General features: G+C 35.2%; 1 protein-coding gene across 3 annotated transcripts in view; it reads right to left on the reverse strand.

The window, feature by feature from the left end:
• The window catches only part of SLCO1A2 (solute carrier organic anion transporter family member 1A2), a 99816-nt gene extending 93096 nt beyond the window's left edge, over positions 1–6720 (reverse strand). For 2 of the 3 annotated variants that reach the window (XM_044385196.3, XM_044385198.3), the window contains exon 1: positions 6576–6720. The gene's annotated coding sequence lies outside the window, so the exon portion shown is untranslated. The remainder of the gene's footprint in view (positions 1–6575) is intronic. The other variant, XM_044385197.3, reaches the window with a different exon arrangement.
• Between the last annotated feature and the right edge of the window lie 6877 nt (positions 6721–13597).

Here is a 13597-nt window from a genome sequence, read left to right on the forward strand (position 1 = left end):
TTTCAAAGTGGATTTGAGCAACATTTTAAATTGAATGTGATTAAGTTACAATTTCTTAAACTTACTTATTTAAATTTTTCCTGTAATAGTCTACTTTAAATAAAATTCTATTGCATATCACTTCTATATCAACTTCCCAATCTATTTTTCAAGAGTTAAAAAAAATTAATGAGTGCATATGACATTCAAGCATGGTGTATATTGTAGCACACAATTATCAGAAATAAGACAAAAATTGTGTGTAGTTACAGTAGCCTAACAACCTCTGGTGCTAAGGAGTGAAATGTAGTTGGGGTGGCTATGTAACTTATTCCAACTGGGAGATTTTGGAGAAGAAAAGAGGTCATTATATTGATGTGAGAGATATTAATAGTAGTTGTTCTAAAACTTAATCATTAAATTTATTAACAAAGAGAAATATTTGAACAAATTCAGTATTATTTTCTTGGTAGGCCAGTAGGAATCTAAATATATAAAAGTTGGGAATGCCTTATCTCATGAGGCTTACCAAATACTTTCCCTGATTTTTCATAATTACCTTGTGAAAATAATGAGTAAAACTCAGTTGATATAATTGGAAATATCAACAGTAAGTTTTGGTGACTACATTTGTCCCAACCTTTCTCATTGTGTCTATGATACCTGAAATCATAGGTACTCTCGAATACTCTAGAAGTGAGTTAAGCCTCCAAATACTAATATGCATGCCACAAATTATATTTCACTAAACAACTAAAAATACAAATGATTCCTCTATCTTCCATGTTGCAATACAGAGTCAGACATAGAATTTATTTAGTAATACTACATTTAAAAGTTCTGGAAATTCTCTTGAGCATTTTGAGAGAACACTATGCAATGAAGCCCTCACTTCTCTGAAGCCTGAATATCATTATCTAGCAATATTATGCAGAATATCCTTTGATCAAATTAGAAGAGCCTGTGAGTCCAAAGCTCCTTTGAGTACAAAATGGGTTTTTCATATAAATTAGGAGAAAGTATTCTTTTTCTACCAACTATTTTCCTTTTCACATACACACTACCCAGAGCTATGGAAAGGTTCATCTTCCACTCAGTGCATTTGTAGTAGACATTATTAGTGCTCACCAATATCCTCTTTCCTGAGCATATAAGAGATTATAGTCTCAGCCCTCTTGCATTCAGGTGAGGTCATGGGACTAATTCTGGCCAGTGAAATATTAGCAGAAGTGGTGTGTGTCATTTTCAGGATGATCTAGTAGGTGAAAGGCCTCTATTTTTCAATCTTTCTCTTTCCTCTGCTGCAGCAGTTCCTGATGAGGAGTCCTCCATCAGGCTGGAGCTCTGAGTGACTTCATGGCGAACATTCCTACCAATCTATCCTGGACATGGAGTATGATCAAGAAATAAACTTTTGTGACTTTTATCTACAACCTACCATAATACAATAACCAAAGTCAAACTGTCAGCCTACCTAACAAAGCTGCTTCTCCTGTCAACTCCACTGAATTTAATAATAGCATAATCATTCTCCCACTGTAGTTGAATCTTGACGTCTTGGAATTATCACCAGTCACTCAAATTCCTCACTCCACATGTTCAAGTCAGTTACCAGGGCACATATACTTAAAAGCCTCCTTGCTATTAAGATATGTTTCTTCTTTCTTCTTCCTTTGCCAATAATGTAACTCCAGCCTCTTTACTATAAGCCAGGACCCTACATCAACCTGCAGATATTTCTCCAACCTCCAGCATTTTCTGCCATTCTGTACACCAATACTAGAATAAGGTTCCTAATGCACATTTCTTACTGCATCAGTCTTCTACACAGAATTTTTAAAAGGCTTGTTCTTAACCTACTAAAATCCATCAAATTCTTTAGCTTGACATTCAAGTCCCACTATAAATTAACCCCAAACTTATTTTCCAGCTTTACTGCACATCATCTCACTTTACACATTTATTCCCTGCCAAACTCTTTGGTTGTTTTAGTTGTTCCTGTTCCATTATCACCTGTCCTCTTCTTTTCCAGTCTCTGTCTCTTCCCTCAATTCCCTCCAAGCTGAACAACTGTCCACAGTGCAGACTTTTGAAATCTTTTAATGACAAAGTCAAGATCTTTCATCATTCTCTTCCTGAATATGATTTCTCCACCCACTGAGCTGTCATCACACTTTGAGCTTATCTTTTACATTCAAAAGAAATACATAATTTGAGTATTATATTATTACCTCTCTATTTGTATTAGAAACACCATATTGTTATGTTGTTGCTGTATTATTTGTGAGACTAACACATTTCTCTCCCACACTGCTAGGTTCCTAAGGGCAGAAACAAGGACTCAAATAATCTCCATTCCACAAATTTTCTGTTTTACAATCAAGGAGCTTAAGCCTATTTACACATTCTGGAGAAAGGTAAGATATTTGAGCAGTTTCCATTTTCTGTCCTTGATATTATACTGGCATAAAGCTTAACAGTTCCTGTCTTCTGAAAATGACTTGACATTTACCACCAACATCTTTTGGTATGGAATGTACTTTACAGATACCAGAACATATTAATTACGGTTTTCTTGCCTTGAGTTGAGTTACTAACCCCACAGGAAATGAATTCCATCACACAATAAAGTAAACATAGTATTACACAATTAAATATTTAAATTCCATAAAATAATTATTGAAATAAAATCCTAAATTTCCATATTAAGTGGGATTAAGTAACTTCCATAAAAAGTGGGTTTTCTGGTGGAGTGGGGCAGGAACAAATAATCATGTTTCTCAATTTATTATAGGAAAAATGCCCTTCCATTTGAGAAATGATAAAATATGATACCATCCTTCCCTTTCTCCTTATTCATTTAGACTGTACATTGAATTCATAAACAAATTTCATGAACAAAATTTAAATCTTGCCCTATTGCTTAAGCTTTGAAAATTATTTAATTTTTGACCACTTTTGTGAGAACGTACTATATATTGGTCATTCCTATTCATGTGGCTCTTTAACCTACATTATTTGGAAAATATTTATGCTAGCTAAAATATCTCTACTTTGAAACATTTATTGATAGTGCATAATGAGATATCAAAGAACACAGTGGGTTATAGTCCCGTAGCATTTTCAACAGGACTATGTGGAAGAAATTAAGACACAAAGCTCATTAGAAATCCATCCATGATACTCAGACATTCCTTAATAATCAATCCTGAGAGTTAGTCAATCAGGGAGAAATGGATTAAGTATTTGTGCTAAGATTTATCAATTTAGAAGCCAAACAGGAGCTAAGGTTTTACATATTAATGGCCAAATTTTTGTGTGTATATGAGGCAACACATGAATTAGCAAATAGCTATATCATTTGGTTTATAATTAATATCCTTAAAGATATAAACTGTCACACTTTATATTGTCTGGGATTAGGGCAACTTTCAATGATTTCTTTAAAAATTAAATTATACTATGGCAGTTATTAATAATGAAGCTAATATTTTTCTTCTGGGGATTCAGAAAACTTTTCTTCATAATGGCTGCCATGCTCTGCTCTATAAACACTTTCAGTTAGAATTCTATAAGAAGATCAGATGATAATAAGAATACAAATATATGCTTTACAGATTACAAGGTAGATCACAAACTTTTTGTGGTGGGCGGGATCAGGTATTACTCTAGTTAAGTAATTGAAAGAATCTAAAAAGGCAAGTCTATTGGTAAAACTCCATAGTACAGTTTTTGGAAAAATCCAATATATGCTTTTGGACGTGTGTAAAATGCTATTGCTTATCTGATAATTATTTAAAGAGGAAAGGAAGTCTTTATAATACAGTGTCATTTTTCAACTGCTAAAGAAATCACTGGGTAGCAAGGTCCAGGGGAAAGTCCATGGTGCTCCCAAGGTCCCTTGGTCATCTGCAAATGGTGTGAAATACACCTATGTAGGCTAAGTAATGGCAGATTCTTTAAAAATTGCTGTCAAATTCTTCACCTCTCCTCCTCTTACATAGGAGGTATCAGTAGTATTCCTGATGATTTCAGACCTGCGATTTCTTCACAATAACAGTGTAGAAATGCTTATGAGATGAAAATTAAACTACAGTATAGACCAGATTTGAATTTTGATGTTTCATTATTGATCTGAAATCTTTTGTGTAGATCTTGGAAAAGATCAGAATACACAGTCCTCTTACCGTGGGCCATAGAAACCCCTTGTCTTTCTCAGAGGAGGGAACCATCATTTTGCTGCTGATCACCATGTAGCTGAAGACCGGAGATTTGCATTTGTTCTACAGCAGCGCCCCTTGGAATGACTAGGGGAGAGCTGATGAGTGTGTATCCATATTAGTACCTTACAGTAGGAAAGCTATGCATTCTGGAGTCATGTAGACTTGTGTGACTATGATCAAGTTACACTGAACTTCCCTCTCTTCATATGTGACATGAAAAGAATAATAACTAATTCAAAGATTGACTAAGAAGATGAAAAGAGATTGCGTCATTGATGAAAATAGCTACGATTTTGGCTACAAATCTGTCCTGCAATGAAGGCTGCTTTTCTCCCTTTCCCCAAGAGGAAGCCTCCTCTCTCCCTACAAGGCAATTCCCACAAAGGCCACCATGCCACGGCAGAATGATATTCAGCTACACTTTGTAAGGGGGAGGTACCTGCCCACTATAGAACTATGGAGGGTGCTTGAGGAAGCATATAATATGTTTTGTGTTGTTTTTAATAACAGATACTCCACCCTACATCTGAATGTCCCTATCTGTTTATCCATCTCAGCTTGTGCTTGGTACAATTTAATTGGTACCCATTAATTGCTAAGCGCTCATTGCCTTCCCATTTAGAGCTACATTTATGGCATGTTTACTATGTTCCAGATGCTATTTTAAGTTTATTCAGATGTATTATCTATTTAATCCTCATAAAATCCTATGAAATAAATACTATTATTTCCACTTGTAAAGTAGATAACTAATGTACAGTATGGTGACTACAGTTAATAATACTGTATTGTATGTTTGAAAGGTGCTAGGAGAATAGATCTGAGAAGTTCTCATCACAAGAAAAAATATTTGTGACCAAATGTGGTGATGGACATCAACTAGACATATAGTGGTGATCATTTCTCAATATATACATATATTGATCATCATATTGTACACCTGAAACTAATATGGTGTTATACACAGTAATGTATCAATAAGAAATATAATTATTATCCCTCTTTTGCAAATGAAGAAACCGAGGCTGTTTGACCTTGAGAAAGTCATTTCACCTTCTTCTGCTTCAGCTTGTACCAAGTAAAATCCAAGTCCCATGGCAGAGCCAAGGTATTAACCCAAATATTCTTCATTCCACATGTTTGCTGAGCACCTATTATATATGAGGCACTCTGCAAAGTGCTTGGGATGCATCAATAATCCAGACAGACAAAACCCCTATCCTCATGGGATTGGCATCAGAGTTTTGGGGTGATGGGTATAAGAGCTGTGCTCTTAGCAACTATGTTATACTGCTTCCCCCCCAAACTCAGTTCCTGCTAATCTAATTTCCTAATTTGTAAAATCTGTCATCTTCCTTTCATAGCTTAACAGACTAAATCACAAAAATTTTAAGGAAACAAAAATTCTGTCCAGACAGAATTAGGAGAAAAAAAGTCTCTATTTTTAAAGTACCATCTGTACATACTTTATGTATATGTACACATAAATATGTATATATGTAGATATTGTTAATTTTCACAAAACTCTATGAGGCAGGTATTGTTAGGCCATTTACTGATAAAAACTAAGGAGCAAAAAAATGAGCTGACATAAAAATTTCATTCTGCAAAAGTAGATAATAATAGGGATTTCTTTGCTATCTCAAAACATCTACGTATTTCAAAATAAAGGGATTATATCTTTAAAAGAAGATGAAGCAACTTGTCCAAGATCACACAGTTAATAAGGGTCATTCTAATAGTGGAACCCAGGTTTATCAGACTCCAAAGTCCAGATAATTTCTCTACATCATGCCCAAAGAAAAATATTTTTATTCTACTTCCACTATGTCCTGTGGTTTATTTTATGTAGAATCGTGCCAAATCAATTTGTTTTGGAACTGGATAAACAGGTCAGGCAAAAGAATAATGGGACAAAAATATCTTTTCAAAATATGAAGTACTTGTTTGATGTTGAAAATAACAATCCTTACTGAGTATGAGAGAGTTTTGCCTTGTTTTATTTTGTTTTTTAAGGTTTCAACTGAAAGAAAGTTTGAAAAATCAAATATACTTATTAAATATTTCTAATACTGAAAGATTGCTCACAGCTTATCTTGATTCCCACCCCTCACCAAATTCAACTTACATTTTCATATTGAGTTTTCTATTGAGACTTTTATTTCTTTGTTCTGTATACAACTAAGAAAATTTTCTTTTATGGTGTAACAAAAACTCTGCTGAGTGAATAGGTCCTCATTTTGGAGCTATTCCCTAAGGTCTTCCCCATGAGAGTTCAGACTTTATTTTTTATCTGCATTGCTAGAACTTCTCTTGTGTATTAACCTCTATATACTTCACACATTCCACAATTTGGTCATCTAATTTGCTTACCTTGTAATATGCTCCCTTCACCCTCTGGGAATCTACCTCCGGATTCTGCTCAAATACCACATTCTCCAGGGAATCTCTCACGATCCTTTTAGCTCTTCCCTGGATTCACACAGACTCATCTGTATTACTCTTCTGATATCAGTTTATTAAACATTTACTTGCTTACTCAATAAATGTTTATTCAGCTCACTTTGGTATTTGATAATACTTTAGTGGTCAGAATTTCGAGAACATTCTTGATGTTCATAGTTTCGATCTTGTATTTTGGTTATATACGCATGGGTGTTATTTCCTCATGTAGCCTATAAACTACCTGGGGACAAGGATGTATGCACGGGTGTTATTTCCTCATGTAGCCTATAAACTACCTGGGGACAAGGATGTCTGAGTCATCTCTGTAATCCCCACAATATTTAAGCCTACCACTTGAACATAACAAACACTCAATATATATTGGTTAAATCAATGTACTCTATGAAAAACAAATGAGTGAATGAGTCAAAATAATATAAATTCATGATATGTGTGATAAAGTTGATTATGACAACTTATACCCTTTGTAAACAGGGGATAATAATTGTAGGGTTTTATTAAAGAGTAGGAATAAAATATGCAATGTACCTCACCCATCTTGGGTGTTCAATCAGTGAGTGATAGCTATTATAGCCATGGTAACCATACACAAAGAAAGGAACAATATGGTATTGTAGTGGGGGCTTTTGTTATTGATAGCAAACAAAAAGGATTTAAAAAGGGAGGGAGAAAAAAGATAAAAGTAGGTAACAAAAGTTTGGGCTCAAAACAATGAGAAGTGTTCAAAGAAACAAAAAGGGAAATAGAATAATGACAATAATCTACCCAAATCCTAAATAGGATTTGTATCACAAGACACCTTTCCTGCTCCAAAAACCAATGATGCAAAGGCACTTGTCCTACACAACCACGTCTAGAATTACAAAATTTTGACAGAATCATAAAAGATGCAGGTTCTAAGAATCCACCCTCTTTGCTGTGAGAAACATTCCTTTTGTTATCTACAACAAAGGTCGTGATCAGTAAAGAGTGGCACACAAACCCTTACAAGGAAAAGCAGACAATATAGAAAAAGCATATCTGGTAGAATTTACCTGGGTTGGAAGTAAATTAGAAGAGTAAGAGCAAATTCTAAAAATTTTAAAAGATGGAATTTAAGTAGCCAGAAATATTATCACATATTTTTTAAAAAACTATTTGTTAATAAATTCAATACTTTTAAAGTTAAAATCAAGGACAAACATTATAAAAAGGAAAATAAATTTTATCAAAAAATTGTAGACTTAAATAAAAAAACATCTTTTTCATCTTCCTTTTGATTATCCTATAAACATGTGAACATGGGGCCTATGTAACTGACATGCTGAAATACTTAGTGTGAGATCACCTGAAGGCTAGGAGACCGTGGCCCTACACACATATAGTTGGATAAAACTGTCTGCAATAATTGAATTTATTTTATTGAACACATACCTCCAGTTCCAGAAATATGAATGATCTGAATAAGCAACAAGTCTTGCTTGAGCAAAACTCCAATCTCAATTAACCCCCATAACTTTCTGTGATTTGAAGTCTGTTTTTGCATTTTAAAGGCTTTTTAGTTCAGAAGTCCCTCAGTAAAAAACAAATCCCTCTACAGCGAAATCCTTACTATTAACTAGTACCCTAGTTGAAGTACGTTAACAGCTACCTAAGAGCAAACCCCTGGAGAAGGGAAATGGTACTTGAAGACAAGAAAAGAGGGGTGTGGGGGGGTACTCAGGCTGCAAGGAAGAGAGAGAAGAAAGAGCAGGAGGAAAAGAAAAAGGGTCCTGGTTATCTTACCCTTTCTCTGTTTGGGCTTTGGGGCCTACATTCATTTGTAACAATTTCTTGCACACAGTTAGGCATGACAGTGTTGAAAACACCAATTCTACTCTGATTATAAAGATCCTAAATGTAGCCTGGGTCAGTAGGGTACAGAAGACTGGCAGGAAAAAACAGGGAAAAGAGCAAGACAACAGAAATCATTTGTTTCTCTGAAGCTTCTTCTGGCTTCCTCAGACAGTATTGGATCCTTGAGAACCCTTTGTCCAGAGTCCCCCACCTACAGAAATGGAACTGGAAAGAGACTCTGAAACAGAACCAAATTCTTTGAGTACCTTGACATTTAAAGTCAGTTTCTGGAGCTTTCTTTGAATTTGGGTTTGTAATTAGTATCTGTCTATACCCAGGAGATATTGCCTAAGCGTGTTCAACTTCCATAATAGAAAAGTGAAATCAAGAGTTTTAAGATGTTCTGTTGTCATGGTGAAGAGCAACAAATCAACAGGATGCTGGAAGCTACCACAGTAAGGCTGCTGGTGTAGAGGGAAGGATGGGTTTTGGAATCAGGCTGACCTTTGTTAGGATCCAGGCTCTTTTCAAAACTTTATATACATTTCTTAATTTCTTTTAGCTGCAATTCCTTCATTTATATATGAAAAAGATATTATCTGTTCTGCAGAGATAAAAGGATAGAGATAATGCATGAAAAGCACTTAGTATATAATTTTATCTGGCTAAACTACATTCAGCAAATTTTAGCTGTGATTATTATTTTTTAAAAGATGGCATTTATTTATTTGAGAGAGAGAGAGTGAGTGCAAGCAGGGGGATGGGTGTAGAGAGAGGGAGAGAGAGGAGAGAGGGAGAATCTCAAGCAGACTCCCAGCTGAGCGTGGAGCCTGACACAGGGCTTGATCCCAGGACTCTGAGATCATGACCTGAGGTGAACGAAGTTTGAGGCTTAACTGACTCAGCCACCCAGGTGCCCCTGTGATTATTACTAACTTGGTTCCAGGATACAGCCTTGACCAGAGCATGAGGTATTAAAAACTTAAACAACTACTCAAATATATGTTTCTGACATTGTAGTTCATGCCAAATTTAGATATTAAGTAGTCCTACGAATTAGCCCAATTTAGCATGGGTTTTAACACCAAGATTCACAGCATAAAGAACAGAAGTGCGTAAACCACAAACGACATAAGTATCACTAGCAAACGAAGAAAAAATCACATCCACACTGAAATAAAAGAAGATGGATAGGAAAAGAAACCAAGATGTCTTCAAAATGAGGTGCCTCCTATGGGATTTTCATAGTCCTATTTCACTGGCTCTTTTTCCATTTGAAAATGCAAATAAATTTATACAGTTTCACTGGATCACAATATTATATTTTCCTAAAGTAGATGAAATCACAGATTGTTACTGCCAGAAAGATTTCTAATTTATAAGACAAAAGTGTTGGCAAGGCAAACCAATGTGGAACCCGGTCTACATTATCCCATTCTTTTCCTACATTAGCAACACAATACAGTTTATATCACATATTTAGGCGACATTTTGGAACACCCAGGGTCCTGCTGCCACATCTGAATTAATTCTAATTTTTAAACCCAAGTAACCTAAATACCTCTGATTTTTTGGGACTGCCACAGGACCATCTAGGTAGCTCTTGTCAGGATTTCTAGAATTGGCTCAAATAGGAGATATCTAAATCTTCTTGCTAGATCCTAAAAAGATTAGACATCTACATGGCATGTAATGAAAAATGAGATAAATGATATAAAGTACCTATGAAGAAAACCTGACATATTGTAAGTTTCAATAATTGGTAGTTCTTGCTGCCTCTATTGCTAGACAAAATAACTAAAAAGTTGTCAAGCTTGAGCTTCATCTTATCCTTGTTTTGCCTCTAAATAGTTGTATTAAAGTAACTCTTTTTTTTTAAGTAATCTCTACACCCAATGTGGGACTCAAACACATGACCCTGAGATCAAGAGTCACATGCTCTTCTGACTGAGCCAGCCAAGTGCCACTCTGTTAAGTAACTCTTAAGACATTTTCTACTTTCTGTCCTCATTTCAGAGATAGGACATGCAATCCAAATTTACATCTTGTCTTTTAAAAAATAAATAGCTATTCTGAAGATTTAAAATACTATGTAATTTTCTGAAATTAACATCATTATTATAAATGATATATTCAACTTAAAAATATTTCCCTTTATAAAGTGACCCAAATTTGTCTCATGTGCTTTTACTGTCCTTACCAACCCCTATCCTGACATATATGACATACTTTTAAATCTAAATCTATTCCCATGATTCATAAAGATGTCTTCAGACTAAATGGTAAAATGTTAGGTATGTGTAGAAAATTCTTAAGTAGAACTAAACACAGTATACTGAAGTAAAGGGAGGGTTGAAGGAAGGCAAATATATAATTCTGGTGTCTTTCTGAGAAAGTCCATGTTTACTGAAAGGGATGTGTTATTTAAAAAAGACTTTAAAGTTGAAATAATTCACCCTTGTGCTCCTGAGCAGTATTTACATTTACATACAGAAATAGATGGCAAGTAAAAGCCCCTTGAACAAATGGGATTTATTATATCAGACAAAAAGCCTTACTCTTCTCCCTCCACTGCCTGTAGAATTTACTTTATGGGGCCAGTTCTTTCCTGATACTGAATGGAATCTCGGACAGGTTGCACTACTTTCTGTTGAAGAAAGAAAGAAAGAAAGAAAGAAAGAAAGAAAGAAAGAAAGAAAGAAAGAAAGAAAGAAAGAAAGAAAGAAAAAGGAAGGAAGGAAGGAAGGAAGGAAGGAAGGAAGGAAGGAAGGAAGGAAGGAAGGAAGAAAGAAAGAAAGAAAGAAGAAAGAAAGAAAGAAAGAAAGAAAGAAAGAAAGAAAGAAAGAAAGAAAGAAAGAAAGAAAGAAAAAAAGAAAGTCCGTCCTCTGGTCATGTTAGTCCCATAAAAGGGAATTTGAGCTTCATTTGGCAGATGCCAAATCTCACTAGCAGCTAGGAAATGCAACTCAAAACAACACGATACCCTCATTCTTTTTCATATAACAAATCAACAAAATTTTTGAAAATTCATAACATTTAGTGTGTGGAGTATAAAAATGGCAAAGTTGTGAATTGCAGTACACATTTTTTCTGTGATGAAACTTTTGGAAATCTATTCTATAGAAATGGACATATTTCTTTCTAAGGGGATATAGGTCATGAATAATCTAGATTTATGTGCTGACCTAGAGGAATGTATAAGGTACACAGTTAAATGAATACAGCAACAAGGTAGGTCACATATATAATGATGATCCTATCCATATGAATAAAAGTAGGTGGAACATATGTATATAATTATATATGTCATATATATTTTTATGTCAGTATGGAAAGAAATATAAATGATATACACCAAATTGGCTTTTTATATTTTTGTGTCATCCCTGGGATTATAAAAAATAACTTTCTTATTTTTTTTTTTTTAGAGGCAGAGAGCATGCATGCACAAGTGGTGATGGAGGGGGAGAGAAAGAGGGAGAGAGAGCATCTTAAGCAGGTTCCACAGTCAGCACAGAGCCCATGCAGGGCTTGATCTCATGACTGCAAGATCATGACCTGAGCTGAAACCAAGAGTTGGATGCTTAACTAATTGAACCAGCCAGGTACCCCTCTCATTTTTGAACTTTGAAAGAAAACACCAATAAGTGTGGTGGGTGTGTGTGTGTGTGTGTGTGTGTGTGTGTAGTATAGGCAACTAATGCTCTAGGATTTCAGGGAAGGGAGAAAGAGGGAATATGGGGGACATGGAGAACATGGGGCTTGATCAGAAAAAGTATGGGTTTGGAGAAATTAGATAAACAAAGAGGGGTCTTTCAGACCATGGGCAAAGCAAGAGGAAGGAAATATTATCTGGAACAACTTCGACTCACTTCAAATGCTCTAAACCACTTGCAACTACATATAGAAAAGAGTCAAAGTGTATGTCCATATATTTGTGTGTGAAAAAGCAATATTATTATTATTCATGATCTAGCAGTGCACAGAATTTTTGTCACTATTGGGAAATTATAGACAAGGTAATTAGAAAACCCAAAGAGTCTTATATTTCTGAGTATTAAATTTACCTTACATTTTTTCAAAGCAAAAAATAACTGAATTGCAACTCACAACAACCCAAATAAATGAACTCCCTTTACCTTATCATTGACCATCCTCTTCATTCACTGCTGCTTCTATACTGTAAGATCATCAGATTTTTTAAAAAATTACACATTGAGTAACCAATATGTATAAATCTCTGCACACATGTAACACAAGTGGAGCTTCTTGCCCTGAGAGAATCAGAGTTATATAAATAAAGGGATCTTTGTTTATATAAGTTTTAATCCTTTGATAAAGTTTCTTTGGCTCTGAGGGTTACTGAAAACAGGTTATAGAAAAGATTAGTCACTTAGAACCAGATGCTCCTCCCTTGCTGTTTATCTTAACAGTTAACCCTTACATGGTTGTGGCTCTGACCAAAACACCATGTTAAAAGAGCAAAAAAAAAAAAAAAAACTTGGTTAGTGAGTAAGTAATAAGTTAATAAGTATTTAACTTGCTAAGGCTTCAGTATTTTTCTTTTGTGCCTTAACAAGTCTTTTGGATCAAAGAATTACTTACTATTTACTCATTTATTAAACAAAATGCTAATATGTTAAACATTAGTTCAATTTTCTGGGTGACTGGATAACTTAAGAAAAGATGACACTGGGACACCTGGGTGGCTCAGTGGGTTAAGTGTCTGCCTTCGGCTCAGGTCATAATCCCAGGATGCTGGGATTGAGCCCCACATCAGGCTCCTTGCTTGGCAGGGAGCCTGCCTCTCCCTCTGCCTGAGCTCCCCCTGCTTGTGCTCTCTCTCTCTCTCTCTGACAAATCAATAAATAAAATATTTAAAAACAAATAAACAAACAAAAAAAGATGATACCAAAACAGGAATAAACTTGGAAGCAATAAACTTGGAACAGTGTTGTGGACAGGAACATTCATTTCTACAGGGTGCCACCAACGTTTCTGAACAGTAGACTGGTGGGAGAAAACCAACGTTTACCAATTCCATTGGTAACTTGCTACCCAGATTGGATGAGTGAAAAATTAGGGGCTATGTCATGTGCTGAGGTGGTCATATC

Source organism: Ursus arctos, unplaced genomic scaffold (genome assembly GCF_023065955.2).
Source record: "Ursus arctos isolate Adak ecotype North America unplaced genomic scaffold, UrsArc2.0 scaffold_26, whole genome shotgun sequence".
In the NCBI taxonomy this organism is placed as follows: Eukaryota; Metazoa; Chordata; class Mammalia; order Carnivora; family Ursidae; genus Ursus; species Ursus arctos.